Source organism: Ricinus communis, chromosome 1 (assembly GCF_019578655.1).
Source record: "Ricinus communis isolate WT05 ecotype wild-type chromosome 1, ASM1957865v1, whole genome shotgun sequence".
Classification (NCBI taxonomy): Eukaryota; Viridiplantae; Streptophyta; class Magnoliopsida; order Malpighiales; family Euphorbiaceae; genus Ricinus; species Ricinus communis.
The window spans coordinates 26,013,434-26,030,332 of record NC_063256.1 but is presented as its reverse complement, the minus strand read 5'-3'; the positions used below and the strand labels follow the sequence as shown (position 1 = coordinate 26,030,332).

Below are 16,899 nucleotides of genomic sequence, written 5' to 3'. Positions count from 1 at the left end.
GATTAATGATCGATTGTTTCATCGTTTTGATAAATTGTTTTCCGTGACTAGATTGTCAGTTCGTTCGGCTCGCTCCTACCGAGGCACTGGAGCAGAGCTAGGATGTCGCCAAACCTGTGAGTTAAAGTCATATATCGCTTATGCACGTGTCATGCATAAAATTTGATTTGCTACTGTGATTATTCATTTGCAATTTTAATTTTTCATTTAATTATTATCATTATTTTCTTGATGCTTTTAATTATTATTTAAATATGTTTTTCCTTTATCACCAATTTTAATATTGCATGATGACTCAGGATGGGACGACAGTAGAATATAGGAGTTGGATGAGTGTTCCAATATAATATGAGAGAGATAGGAAAAGGGTAAAGAGGTAATAATTTTGAGAAAGAAAGATTAGGACCTGCCCTGGTTGAGCATCGCTCTCTGGGCTTAGTAGAGTGTGGTTGCCGAAGTAAAGGTCCCTGGTCGAGCATTGCTCTCTGGGCGCCGGCTTATTTGGAAATTTAAGTGACCAGACTAGAGGTAAGGTCCCCGGTCGAGCTAAGCTCGGGCTACCTTATTGGATAAGAGAGCCGAAAGGCTAAGGCCGAGAGTTAAATGACCGGATCGGAGGTAAGGTCCCTGGTCGAGCTTTGCTCTCCGGGCGCCAACTCGTTGGAATGAGAGGTTTGAGATGATAGAGTTGAGGTTAGTTGAGACATAAGTGTTGAAATAATCGAGATTTTAGAGTTGGGATTAGAGTTCTATCAAGTACTCCGTCCCGTTGCATGTGGAATAAATTTTGTTTAAGCATGGCATGACACATATGTTTTAACATGACACGTATGGTTCGCGTGATTTATTAATTATTTTAAAATTTAATAAGGTGACATTGAGATATTTGAAACTGTTTTAGATATATGATTTTAGCTCACTCTAGACCCATACCTCATTTTTATCGCTTTTTTCAGATTCGTGACTGTTAGTCCTCTCGCGACTCTTATTCAGTAACCCGACTCCTTCATCATCGGGTGATGTATTTGATTTGGTATGTAAATTGGTAAATCTTAGATTCTCCGCAGTAGTAATTAGTAGATGTATCAGTTGTAAATTTTCTGAGCTTCGGGTCTCGCCTAGTTTTTCTGGTAGACCGAAGTAATTTTGTAAAGTGTAATTATTAAGATAATTTATGGTTTTAATAATATTAATTTGAGATGAGATTTGTTTAAATTAGTGAGTGTCAGGCTTACTACGGGTTTCGGTGGCCTTAAGCCTACCCATTCCCTAGTGCCGGTCACGGGCCCACGGGTGGGGTCGTGACAACAAAAATTTAATTCATGTAATATCTTCGCCCTCAAAATTTTATTATCTAACAAAAATCAATTTACTCCTTAAGTCCAAAAGAAATTAAATATATAGACTTAACTTATCTAAAATTCTAAAATATAAAAGTATAACCTACTATAATTAAACTTTAGTTATTTAATAATTTTCTCGTAAAAAAATCATTTAAAATAACTCTCAAAAAAATAATCCAAACACCACGAAATTACTAAGTGATAAAATATAAATTGTTGTAAATTTCTCCTATGACTACCCCTAGACCCATTAGTACCCCTAATACCATATTATTTGAAACCTCTTTGAGCATCCACTCAGCTATGACACACAATAATTATTATTTAAAACATCTTTGAGCAATCACATATATTTCACCAATAAGCAGTCATATCATTATGCACTCACGATCACTATACAGTTTATTGTGAACCCTTAGGCGTCAACTAACTATTGTTCGAATGTCATCCATACAAAGAACTTTGATTTATTGTGAGTCTTATTCGAACCATTCAAAGTACTTTAATAATTCTTAGTAAAATATATTTTAGTATACTTTTCATTATCGCTTTTTGTTTAAAACTTGCATCATTATGTCCGACACTAACTGACCAACATTCCACTAACATGAAAATTATATGATGCACAAGTGAACACATGCGACTTGATACATGTGAAGACTACTGAAATACCATCGGACATAATGTTCAAGTTCAAAACTTAGAGAAAATGATAAACCCATCTTAAGAATATTTTCAATCCTTTTTAAAATGCTTATAATTTACTTTTCAAGATATATAGATTCATACCTTATATATAGGTTCATTTTGAAGTCTCGTGGATCATAATGTTTTAGACATCTGACTTTCGAACTCTCTAGTAATCCGTTACAAATATGATCCTCTTCAAAACCGAGAGGGTCTCCCCACTTTTGCTATCCAATCAATCTATTTGGATAGCGGTAGTATTTTTTTCTGACGACTAATTAACCTCGTAATGATACAAACACAACCAACCACATCAACTTCAATAAACAACAAGCAACAATAATAGTCATAATAAGAATAACAAAGCACTTCTAGACTAGTATTACATGTCAAGCCTGCACCCATAGTCCAATGATTGCCCCATCATCTAAGAGGTTCTAACTCAATCTCGTTATACAATTAAAATATATTTTTCACATAATGCATGCATGCATATCATATTAATCACTAAGTGTTATCAATCTCTTTCGCATTTAAAGGCATGCTTAATGCAAAGGGGAGAGTGGATAATGCATATACATATATAAACAATATACTACTCACAGTATGACGCTTCATAACTAAGCTTCATGCGGCGCACTTGATAACTGTGGGTTATATAATCAGAAATAGACAAATGAGAGTTTACAAATTCTTAAGTTCTAATCCTATTACCCATCCCCACATGTGATACACACTACAATTCTCATCACACTGTCACAAGCAATTAAATTCAATCATAAAAAAAATAAAGCAATTGAAAGAAGAAAAAAAAAATATTCCAACATAGTCAATAATCATCATTTGAAGTAACCCAAAGCTCTTACTCACTTCATCATGAAACTTAATAAAATTAAAGATTAGCTACTAACCTAATCATGAAATTATTTAGAGATGATGTAAAGGTACTAATCTTAGAAATGGAGTTGGATTTGATCAAAGAGGACTTTACCATAGACATACATAGAGATAACTAGAGGTAGAGGATGGTGAATAGTAAAAATTGTAGAGAATATGTAGAGAGAAAAAAAAACAATTACCATAAAAATGGTTACTTAAGATATTAAATTTAAAAATAAAAGGGATATAAATTAAAACTAAATTGGTACATTCTAACTTACTCAGGCAAGAGGACATGTAAATGTAACCAAAACATCAATCAAATGGCTAGATCTGGGCAGTGCTAAAGCATTGCAAAAGAAATAGAATGCAGAGTGCAGGTTCATCTAGGCATTTTCTGCAACTTTTTCTCTACAATACACAAAACACCAAAACATTGAAGGAACAATGAAGTAAAATATGCCTTAAGGTACTTACCTGCTTATTGCAGGTTTACTGAATTTGGATATTTGCAGCCGGTCTTAAAAATCATAATAGTATATTTAAAGGTTAAAAACAAAATCTAGTAGACAAGCTAGGTATTAGGCACTTAGAACTTCATTCAAGAAGTCGATCAGTCAATCCCTAGCCAGCTTGGCTCTAAGTTCATAGAACTTACTCACATGTGTTGCCAAATTTTACTATCAACTTTAAGCACCAATCTTACGCAAGGGCCTTTGGATTTATTTAAAAATTCACAACCGATTTATAAAAATTTGTAGCATAATTGATTTGCAGTTAATATCATTGGAGTAATACTTTGTTCAAAGTCCTTTTGTCCGTTTTTCATTTATTTCCTTAGAGAGAGGTGGAGGGAGTGGGATGGACTAGGAGAAAACAATGACTAATAGGAGTTCCAGTAGAAATAGAACGAACAAGAAAGTTTCATTATATTGTGTACTTACCGAAAAACATTGTCCTAATCATTTATTGTTCGCATCTAGTGATATGTCATAAAAGTTATTCAATTGCAAATTCAAACAAGATGTCATGCATACCGACCGGCCGCATTCAAGGCCCTCACACCTCATGAGATTGGCATATCTTTTAAAGAATAAAGACCAAGAATAGCAATACCCAATAGAACAGCTTGCTTTCTCGTGGTAGTATAATAGGGCAACTGCACTACCATGAACAAGTAAGCATTAAGTTTGTTAACATGCACAACATTGAAAAAATAACCGAAAACTATTATTCTCAAAAGTAGTCAGAGCAAGCTATCAGTCATAAAAAACTAGTATTCAATTCACAACTCAAATTTGAAGCTTTTCACCAACTCTTAGTTTTAAAATGAATAGACTAAATTAACCTTTTTATTATTTAGTTAATCTTATTTACTATTCTTTTAATTTTAATTTAAAATAACTTAATTTGAATTTTTTTACAAAGAAATAACAATTTAAATTATTTCTTATATCCCTTAAAAATACTAATTTAATATTAAAATAAAATATTTGTTATTTCTTTTAATTAAATTCTTCTGGAAGAATAATAAATACGATACTTTAATAAAAAGGAGAAAAAATAATTAAATTGATGTCTACATCATTAAACATATAAACAGCACCAACTATAGATAACTTTATCAAACACAATTTTTTGTTTACATTGATAGTTTCTTTTTCTCTTTATGTAGTTTATTTAAATATTATGCAAATTGCAGATATCAGATAACCTCTCTCTGCCTCCATTTAATTCACGTAGAACCATTAGTCTAGAAAGACATGAGATTGTTCGAAACTTTCTAGTCAAAGACCTTGAGGCTTTAAATGTGAAGCCATTCCAATGGCGGAATCAATAACAAGTTGATAAGAAAAACAAAAATCGGAAGCATCATTTATTTTCGTAGCTCGAACTGCTAAAATCTCCGGGTTATGTACCTGATGAAAATGCCAATCAACTTTGCAAAGATTTCTTTCTGAGATTTTATCAACTCTTATGATCCTGCACAAGTTTACACAAGTCCTGAGTAGCAGCAGGACCTATTCCAAGCTTTAGCAATTAATGCACATTGAGATAGTTGCTGCTTATAAAGCTCCCGGAATACTCGGTATTTGGCATCATGATACTGCTTCAACTTGGGGTCTTTTGATGGATGAATAACCTGGAAAAGAGTCAGGTTAATTACATTGAATCAAGTGGATATTAATAAAAAATATATATGACGACATAATAGAACAGTTTGCACAAGTCTTAATCCCAAAGTTAGCGTACTACTTACATTTTAGAATATCCAGGTTAGTAGCTACAGTCCTCTCAGTTTGCATTAACATACAACTCCTATTGATTTTGAAATTAACGGGAGCCAATCTATGTACCGTTGACAATAAAATAGCAAGTTGTTACTAATCAAACATAATAGATAACTATTCAAAACATATTGACTAGTAAAGGCAGTGCTGCGTAGAAAAATAAATTAATGTAGTTTAAGGCTATGCAGAGGTGGTTTATTAATGTAATCAAACTTCAACCAAATGACTAGACCTAGACAGTGCTAAAATATGGCATAAGAAACAAAATGCAAGTGAAAACTCATTTAGGCAATTTCTGCAACTTCTTCTCTATAATACATAAAACACCAAAACTTTGAAGGAGCAATAAGGTAAAGTCTGTCATGGGTTGTTAAATTCTACCATCACCTTCAAGCCCCGATCTTAAGCAAGGGCCTTTAGATTTATTTTTTCACAACTGATCTATAAAATTTTGTAGCATAATTGAGGTCAACGTCATTGAAGTAATACTTCCTTCAAAGTCGTTTTGTCTATTTTTCTCATTTATTTCTTAGAGAGGTGGAGAAAGGTGGAGGGAATGGAACGAACCAAGAGAAAACAATGACTAATTGGAATTCTAGCAAAAACAGAACGCATAAGAAAAGTTGCATTATGTTTTGCACTCACTTAAAACCTCTCCCCTAGTCATTTATTGTTTTGTATGTAGTTATATGTCATAAAAGTTATGAATTGAACTGAAGATTTAGAAATAAGAGCTCATGCATCCCTGACCGGCTGCATTCAGGGCCATCATGGCCTCACTGAGACTGGCATATTTTACGGCAACAACACCAAGAATAACAACACCTAATACTCGTGGTAATACAATAGGGCAACCTGCACCAGTCATGAACAAGTAAGTATTAAGTTTGTTAACATGCACACAACAGTGAAAAAATAATAGAAAAGCTATTACTCTCAAAAATAGTCAGAGCAAGCTATCATAGTCTTACAATACTGAATTTAGTGCATGTTTCTTTAATTGTATATATGTTCTAAAAGACAAATTTGTTGCAATCCCAACCTGCACAGTTCTCCTAACTCTGAAACTCACTATGAACCTGATATCAAGAAAAATAAAATTCAAAGAATCATGAGATTTAGTGTTTTGGTCTAATTTTATAATTTCAACACCTAAAAGGTATTTCCATAATTTCTAGCTTTGCAAGGGGAATTTCTGTAATTTCCAGTTTTGCTGGAACAATAGTTAAAATTCATTTTTAAAAGTCTTTATTTATTTTAAGCGCGAATTAAAAGTTTAACTTAATTTAGTAGTGGTAGGATTAGTTTAGCCTATAAATATCTAGGCTTATAACAATTATTATTAAAAGTTTTCCAAGTTTATTAACAAATATTTCCTGCAAATTGTTGGTCTAGAATTGTATGTTTAAATCTTCTTTAGGTGTGATCCGAAACCTTCGATGTCTTGACTCTTAGAAGTTTTCTTGTCTTTTCTTTTCTATTCCTCTATTTCATATCAGAATTTCTGCTAAATCAGATATGAAATTCAATCTTAACCTTTATTTTTTCAAGAAATCAATATAGAATAGGTTTCCTAAATTCGTCCTACATCAAAACCTTATTGGTATAACTATACAAGGTTCAATTTGAGGTTTCATGAACTATTCAAGCCACCAATTCAAGATTGAAAGACTTTCCTAACAACGTATATTCACAATAATTAATAACTAGAGAACATTGAGACTTCACGATATATTATATCAAACTGGGAAAAGAATAATGAGAAAAAATTGCAGTGGCAGCAATGAAACTTTATGAAGGCTATCCATTGATCAAAAGAATGCACTATAATTTTAAAATCAGTGGGAAAAATTTTAAGCTGTGAACAATATAAAGAGATTATGAAGATAAGTACCAATAATATCTGCATATTCTTGAACAAACACAGTTTCTTGAAAGGCCACTACATGCAAGCAGCATGTCACCTGCAAGGGAAGAAGATATACAAGAAAGAACAGGAAGTGTTAAAACAAATTACATATGGAGGTATAGCCATCATTCCACTGACTAAGAAACACATAGCTAAAAATATAAACAACTACATTATAAAACAAATCTCATAATAATACAAATCAACTGAAAGTATGAGATGCAGTTATATATTTAAACATAATATAAAACATGTCATTATAAAAAATAAATGCGTGAAGATTAAAAGCAATGCTTTACTTTATGACCATGAGCATTGCAATGCTCCACAATATGGTGTGTATCGATGCAATACCGCATGGCAGCAAGGTATGAAAGAGCCAATTGTCTATCACTAATGTAAAGGGTCATGCCACATCCCTTTACCTTTGGATATGCAACAAGAGACCCGAGTATAAAGAATTTAAAAGCTCAATGATTAATAAAAAATTAGGCACTATAACCCTAAAAGGCCTTATATTCACTAATCATTTACCCGCTCCATGAAAGTCGGAAGGACATTTACATCTTATGTTAAAGCAAATGCAGCATTTAGGTCATCCATTATAGTCCTCAAAATATTGTTCAATAGTTCAAACAATGAAATGTCTGGAAGACAAGGATAAGTAATATATGATCAAACATAGTTATTAAAGGTGCATAATTAGGTGTATGCTTGAGAGACGTGACGTGCAAAAGAGAAGAAAATAAAAGAATAAACTTCTGAAAGAAATTGAAATTTTAGACAGACGCATATATATTTATATAATCAAGAAAAGGAACACTCTCCATGATCCCCACACTACCAAAGATAAGCATCAATCGGTTGAAGTCCCGACAGAGTTCCAAATTTCGTGACCTAGTTCCTAAACATATAGGCAAATACTTGAAATAAACAATATAGAAATGTCCCATAGGTTTATGGTTGATAATAATAGATCCACTTTGCAAAGCCTAGATAAAGGTTATGTGCCAAAATTTAGCACCTAATCAAATGCGACTTGGTCAATGGACCTCAATGAAGCACCATCTGAAATCAATGTGAATTCTTCAATATAAAATTTCTTGCCTTCGCACCGCAAGAGTCAAACCGAACCTAGAGAATGACCAAGGAAAGCTACACTTCATCCCCGTTTGATGTCGTAAAAATAAGAGTAAAATATCTGTGAAATGCGAACTAAAATGATATGTTAAAAGCCAACAACATTATGCTTTGCTTCTTTTTATAGATACGAACTATGTTTCAAATTGTATAATAAATAAACTTTATCAATGTGCATCCTAAAAGAAGAAAGTGTTATAATCAGATAAATCATGGAGTTGAGGGTGTACTCTATTGCTATGCTCGCTCAACATAAGAATCAAGTGACACAACTGGAAATCGGGCCTTAACATAAGAAGTTCTAAAAACCCTTTCCTTATGTTGATGGAAAGTTTTAAATAAAGTATCATGAAATTGATATCAAAACCAAAGGTAATAATAAAAGATCTAATCAGATTATATCGACCAATCGTGCACCACTTTCAACTTACACTAAGGGCTTAAATCCCATAAATTCTTGTATAGAAGCCTGTCATATATTCATTGAATTAAAAGGGTAATTGCAATTTTCCAAACTAGACAAAGAATCCAAAGAAACAAGGAAGATCCCTAATTCTAGTTTAGAAAATTCTCCGTGTAGTCCCTAGAAAATGGCCATAAGTCAAGATCCAACCGCTGGATCAAAGTGCCATTTTATACCCATAAACTACACGTATACGAAACAACATACCCAAAAATCAATCATTCATGTGTCAGAATTCGCATATTAATTTTCAAACTTGACCACAAGAAAAACTTAAAACAATTCGTGGCTTAAGCAAACAAATATTAAAATCAACCTTTAATTACAAAACCAAAGCTCCCACCAGCAATATATCAACAAATATATCACATACTAATCACATGGCATCAAAAAAATAGATTTTCTCAAGCAATTAATCAGCAAATATATCACATACATAATCAACAAACTGTCATATATGACAGATTTCTGAGGCTCTACTCAAAATTGTCTCAAAAAATTCTAGGAAGCATTACTGGTACCATCTTTTCCATATCACAAAGACATTAAGTCTAGTTTCATTTCTAATTGGTCTTCTGCCATTTGGAAAGGTGAACAAAGAGAACTAAATAAAACATTGTAGATACGTCAATTTGTCAGGTCAGATTGACCATAAAAATATAATACTCAATTTTACTTCCAAAACAGTAGAATTAGGCCTTCCACAAAATAAATAGTTTTAGAGGATGGATCAAAGTTTCTATAGGTTCAGATTTCGCCTCTTTTGGAGTTGTGGAACTCTAGATAATGCTCAAACAAGTGGACTGTCACACACAGGACAAAAATCCGAAATTCCAATCAAATTCACACTTCGATGGACCAACCTAAAATTTACATAATTTGGCATAGCACCAATCTAACATCTCATGCCACAATACAAAAATTAAGCCATAAACATAAAATCAAACACAGCACAGTCAATAATCATCATTTAAAGTAACCCAAACCCTTATTCATTTCATGTAACTAAATAAAATTAAAGAATAGTTACTAACCTAATGATGGAGATAGTAACAAAATAAGCAAATTAAGAAGTTATAATTAGCCCAAGAATCATTCTCAAACAATGTAACTCTTGGACTTGATAGCTTCAAACTCATTATCAGTTCTCCAATTTAAACTCTAAACAGCCTTCGACTTCGCTTGTGCCAACCCAATCCTTATGTACTTCGAGCTTCAATCTTCAAGCATGGACCAAATCGTACAAGCATCAATTTCCAATCAAATCATAATATCACATGCCTAAAATTAGTAAACCCAACTCATGCCAACAAGAAGTTAGTATCTTAAACAAGCTTAAAGAATAGCTAGGAGAGCTATGGAGTTGGATTTAATAAAAAAAGCCTTTACTATTGACATACAAAGCCATAATTAGAGGGAAAGGATGGTGAACAGTAAAAATTGTAGAGAATATATAGCAAGAAAAGAAAATTAGGACATAAATGGTTACTTGAGATGTTAAATTTAAAAACATAAAGAGATATTAATTAAAACTAAATTGGTATGTTCTAACTTACTCATACAAAAGGACATGCGCTCTACAATATCCACTATCAATGTCATATTTTCACTTTAATCCTCCTATTAAATGAAAACTAAACTTTATTCTAAATAATTATCTAATAAAATAAATTCTTGATATACTTAAAGAATAAGTGTCCTCTACATATTTTGCCACCTCAAGTACTATCCCACTATCAAGTCAGAACCATTTATTATTAATGTAAAAGTATTAACTCATATAATATCTTCCTCCTCAAAATTTTGTTATCTAATGAAAAATCACTTTAATCCTTAAATCCAAAATAAATTAACAATATACATATAATTTATTTAAAATTCAAAAGTAAAAGTGTAAACTACTACAATTAAATTCCAATTATTTAATAATTTTCTCATAAATAATCATTTAAAATAACAACTCTCACCAAAATAACCCTAACACTATGAAATTACTAAACGATAAAATTTAAATTGCTGTAAATTTTAGTATAATTTTTCATTTTCTCTTTGTTTTAAACTCACATCATTGTGTCTGAGACCGACAACCAATATGTTACTCGATGTATTTGAAATGTGAATTTTATGATGCATGAATGAACATGTGTGACTCAATACATATGCAGACTACTGAAAGACTATCGGACACAAGGCTCAAGTTCAAAACTTAGAAAAATGACAATGCTATTTGAAAACAATTTTAATCATTTTTTTCAATGCTCATAATATTTTTGAAGCTATATAGAAACATCTTTATATATAGGGTCATTTCAAACTCTAATGGACCATGATTCTCTGAATATCGGACTTTTGAACCCTCTAGTAATCCATCAAGAAGGAAAGTAATTTCTAAGTAGAATAAAGAGAATGAAAGCCCAAATGTTCAATCCTCTGAGTAAAGAATCACTCATGCTTACTTGTAGAATGTCAAAGTTATTACAGATCACCCTAACATAAACAATATGATAAAAATGATAAACATAAAACATGTTATTTTTCTATCAATTAATGACCAAGATAATGAGAAACTTCTATTAGTCACCCCATGCATATAGTCATGAATTAAAGCACAATAAAAGCTAAATATTTATTGTAATCGGATGTATGTATATTCCATTAAACGTGTAATATGATCCTGACCGTAAATTTTGACAAGAAGATTAATTTACTAGTAATTTTTTTGCTTCTATAATATAACTACATCTCCCAAAGGACATATAGATAACTGAGAAGCAACCAATGATATAGAAGAAAAGAACAATTGGCAAAAAACAAAGAGAGGGGCAGTAGCCTTACAACCCGTGAAAATTAAGCTACTCCCTCCAAGTTTGTATCGTAGAGCATTTCAGATGAAAGTTCAAGATATAATACAAGTAGAATCATGAAAATATTGATATCAAGAATCAAATTAGTCATTGTTTTAAGCAACAACTATAAAAAACAAAGAGACCTGACTATTGCTTAATATAATTATTATATCAACATATTTAGTTACATTATGTACAATTTCCATCCAACATCTAAATTCCAAGAAATCTCATCCTAGCAAACCTATTAGCATAAAATGCACGAGTCTCATGCTGGCAAGAAAATATATGGTTTCGTTTTGTATTGTGATAAACATTAAATTCAAGCGGTTGCCATTTATAATTGATACCATACTAATTTCATTTCGAAATTCAAACATGTTCAATTTCGTGATCAAAACCTTAATTAGAGAGACAAAGAAGAAATAATGTTAAAATCACACATTGTCTTCATAGAAACAAAACGTGCAAAAGATACAACAAAGATGAGCATCAATTAGTGAAGTCCCCACAGGAGTTCTAGCTTCAAGACCTAGTTCCTAAACATACAGGCAAATACTTAGAAATGTACCATAGGTTTATGGTCGATAATAAATAAATCCACCCTCCACAACCCAAATAAAGGTTATGTGCCAAAATTTTAGCCTAATCAAATATGTTTGGCCAAGGACCTCAACTAACGGGCCCACTTGAAATCTATGTGAATTCTTCAATACAAAATTTATCGCCTTCAAGAATCGTAGGAGTAAGACCGTAACCCAGAGGATGACCAGGAAAGACAAATTTTATTATTATAAAAAAATATCAATCCAGTTCTTAAGTATAAAAGAAAGTAAATTTAAAGACTTAACTTATCTAAAATTTTAAAATAATAAAATATAACCTACTTCAATTAAACTCGAGTTATTTAATAATTTTCTCGTAAAACAATCATTTAAAATAACTATCAACAAAATAATCAAAATCCCACGAAATTATTAAATGATTAAATTTAAATTATTATAAATTTCTCTTATGAGTACACCCTAGACCCATCAATATCCCTAACACCATGTTATTTAAAACCTCTTTAAGCATCCACGCAACCGTGACACAGTAATTATTATTTAAAGCCTCCCTGACCAATCACAAGCAATTCACCAATAAGCAATCATATTATTATGCACTCGCAATCACTATACAGTTTACTGTGACGTCTCAAGTGTCGAACGTCATCCATGCATAGAACTTTGATCTATCGAGTCTTGTTCGAACCCTTCAATATACTTTAATAATTCTTAGTAAAATATATTTTAGTATACTTTTCATTTTCGCTTTGTTTAAAACTTACAGCATTATGTCTGAGACCGACCGACTGATACGCTACTCGACGTATTTGACATGAAATATATATGATGCATGAGTGAACACGTGCGACTCGATGCATGTAAAGTGTATTGAAAGACCATCGGACACAATGCTCAAGTTTAAAACTTTACGAAAATGATAAAAACATTTTGAAAATAGTTTCAATCTTTTTTAAAATGCTTATAATACTTTTGAAAATTTATAGGTTCATTTCGAAGTCTCGTGCATCATAATTATCTGAACATCTGACTTTCAAGCCTTCTAGATCCACTAAGAATATGATCCTCCAGTAGACTGAAAGGCTCCACACTTTCACTGTCCAATCGGTATATTTGGATAGTGGCAGTATTTTTTTTAAGACTGATTAACATCATATTAAATATACGAACACACACAATCACATCAACATCAATAAACAGCAAGCAACACTCGGTATTTGGCATCATGACACTGCTTCACCTTTGGGTCTTTTGATGGATGAATGACCTGGAAACGGTCATGTTAATTAAACTGAATCAAATGGATATTAATAAAAAAAATATATGACGATAGAGTATAACAGTTTGCATAAGTATTAATCCCAGGTTAGCAGCTACTTACATTTTAGAATATTGGTTTAATGTTTAATCAAGTGAAGCAAGCTGCATATACCACCCCCACAGTCCTCTCAATTTACAAATTTTTTTATATAGTAACATACAACTCTCTATTGATTTTGAAATTAATGGGAGCCAATCCATGTACTGTTGACAACAAAATAGCAAGTTGTTACTAATTCAAAACATATTGACTAGTAAAGACAATGCTGAGTAGAAAAAACAAATTAATGTAGTTTAAGGCTATGCAGAGGTGGTTTATTAATGTAATCAAAACTTCAACCAAATGAGTAGATCTGGGCAGTGCTAAAGTATGGCATAAGAAACAAGCAAGTGAAAATTTATTTAGGCAATTTCTACAACTTCTTCTCTATATTACACAGAAACACCAAAACTTTGAAAGAGCAATGAGGTAAAGTCTGCCATGTGTTGCTGAATTCTACCATCAATGAGGTAAAGTTTGCCAATAGCATAGACTCACTTTCTCGTGGTAGTACAATATGGCAACCTGCACCAATCATCAATAAATAAGCATTAAGTTTGTTAACATGTACACAACACTGAAAAAAAAACTAATATTCTCAAAAGTAGTCAGAGCAAGCTATTATAGACTTACAATATTGAATTTAGTGCATATTTCTTTAATTTTTATACATGTTGTAAAAGAAAAACTTGTCTGCACATCAAACCCGCTTAGTTCTTCCAACTCTAAAACTCAATGCCAACCTTATTGGTAGAAACTATCCAAAATTCAGTTTGAGGTTCCATGAACTATTCAATCTAATAATTCAAGATTGAAAGACTTTCCTAGCATATTCATAATAATTAATAACTAGTGAACATTGAGACTTCACTTATACATTATATCAAAGTGGGAAAAGAAATAATTAGGAAAATTATGCAAAGGTAAATGCAAGTAAATGCACATGTATCAACAATTTTGGTGCAATGGTTGAACCAGATAAGCAACAATGTAGCTACAGTGGGGCAAGAATATCCACCGTTAACCAATTCCCAATCTTTTCTTCATCCAAATGCCAAAGATATAAACCAACTGTCTTATTCTTAACTCCTCTACACATGAACATCGACTATGGCATAAATGAAAATTCACATACAAAGGCTATTCATCGATCAAAATAATGCATACTAATTTTAAAATTATGGAGAGAAAATTTTAAATTGTAAAACAATAAAGAGAGTGAAGATAAGTACCAATAATATCTCAGATGTTCTTGGACGTACATGTGGTTTTTGAAAGGCCACCACATGCAAGCAACATGTCAATCCGCCAGAATAAGGATATAAAAGAAAGAATGAAAGTTTTAAAACAAATTACATTTCGTGATATAGTCATCATTCCAATAACTAAGAAACATATAACTGAAAAGGTAAACAATTACAATATAAAACAAATCTCCTAATAATACTAGTCAACTAAAAATATGAGGTCGAGTTATATGTTTATACATAATATAAAACATGAAATTGCAGAAAAAAAAGTGCATGAAGATTGAACGAGATGCTTTCTTACCGTGTGACCATGAGCATTGCAATGCTCCAAACAATATGGCGTGTACCACATGCAATACCCAGCATGGCAGCAAGGTAATAGCCAATTGTCTATCACTTATGTCAAGGGTCATACCATAAATAATTCCCTTTGCTTTTGGATCTGCAGCAGGAGACCTGTATCATGAAGAATAGCTCAAAGATCTATAAAAAAACTTAGGCACTATAACCTGAAAAGGCCTTTCATCACTAATCATATACCTGTTTCCATGGAAGTCGGGAAGGACATGTACATCTTGTGTTAAAGCAGCAAGGAATGGAGCCTTTATGTCATCCATTATAGTCCTCAATTTATTGTTCAGTAGTTCAAAAAGCGATATGTCTGGAAGACAAGAAAAGTGATATGATCAACCATAGTTATTAGAAGGTCGACCTGTAGTGCCTGAGAGACGGAAGTGCAAGAAGAAATGAAGAATTAAACTTCAAAGAAATTAAAACTTACACACACATGTACATATTGATACAATCAACAACTTTGTTCGTAACAAATGTTTGACAAAACCGAGTAAATAAAACTTAATGCTAAGGCACATGGCATAATTAACAATCGAGTCATACAAAGATAATGGTAGCATCAATAATTTAACATGGCATAACTAAAAATCAACATGAAAAGAAAAGTTATTTTGTCATTAGAAATGTAGGATGTGAGGTTTCCAAAAGTAGAGAAGAGGAAAGAAAAAAGAGGTTGCAGAGCCAAAGAGATGAGAACCGAGGGGTGAGATGTAATCAAAAGGTCAAGGACATCATTTTATAGATTGAGCTTGTGAAAGAGTATAACAAATGAAAAGCAAGAAAAGGAGGAATTATTTGGGTTTAAAAAAATAAAGGTAAAATCGATGAGAAGAATAAGAGAAGGCAGAGTAAAAAGAAAACATAGAAGAAAGATGACGACAGAGATAGAGGAGAAACCCGGTATTATGATGCGAATAATTCTAGGAGCAACTTTTATCCCCTTCCGATCTAAAGCAACATGCTTTGTTTCTTACAATGGTTTATTTTAATTTGGTATGCGAATCTTCATAAGTTCACTTGCATATTGAGATTAATGCTGAGATTGTATAAATATGGAAACAGTTTAAAGAAAAGGAAAAAACAACTTTAAACTAAAAGCCAGGCCTACATCCGCTACATTTTAGTGTTTTAGGCGTTAGGCCAGCCTCGTGCACCTTCAACAACTACGGGATCAATTAAGCCTCAGACACGTGAAAAAGCATTAAATATAATTTAGTTAAAATGTATATGCTGAAACCGATATCCTACTCCGAGAAGCAAGACCATGAAAAGTGAGATGGCCATGGTTTCTATGACAATTCCAATGCACTAGCATCAATCAGAAGCCAAGAGACTCGTGGATCATTATCAGTAAGAATTAGAAAAAAGGCATTGAGATTAAGTTCATGAATGTATCAGGATGTATAAATAGACTTTAATTAAAGTATGATAATATGTATGCATGTCCGCACATCCATGTCTTAAAAATCATTTCATTATAACATTCACAATATTCCAAAATGATAGCCCGCCCCAATACTATAATAATTTTCAGAGACATGATATTGATATTAGAAATTGTAGATGTTACCCGACCAAAATGTCCCCAAAACCTAGGAATGAATAGCTTGCTCTGTGATACCATATGACAAGTAGAAGTACCACAAGACTAAAGCCATACAATGACATATTGCTTCCTTATCATGCTATGTAAATAAAAAGTTTATAAGAAAGTGAGGAAGTATCTTTGTCGTCATGTGACTTAATGTAGATAATAAAGGTAACGGATCTATCTTTCATTCCAAATGACATAATACCTTTAACATCGAATC

General features: G+C 32.2%; 1 pseudogene; it reads right to left on the bottom strand.

Annotated features, from left to right (window-relative positions):
* Window positions 1-4,902: 4,902 nt before the first annotated feature.
* The window catches only part of LOC125369901, a 120,862-nt pseudogene continuing 108,865 nt past the window's right edge, over window positions 4,903-16,899 (bottom strand).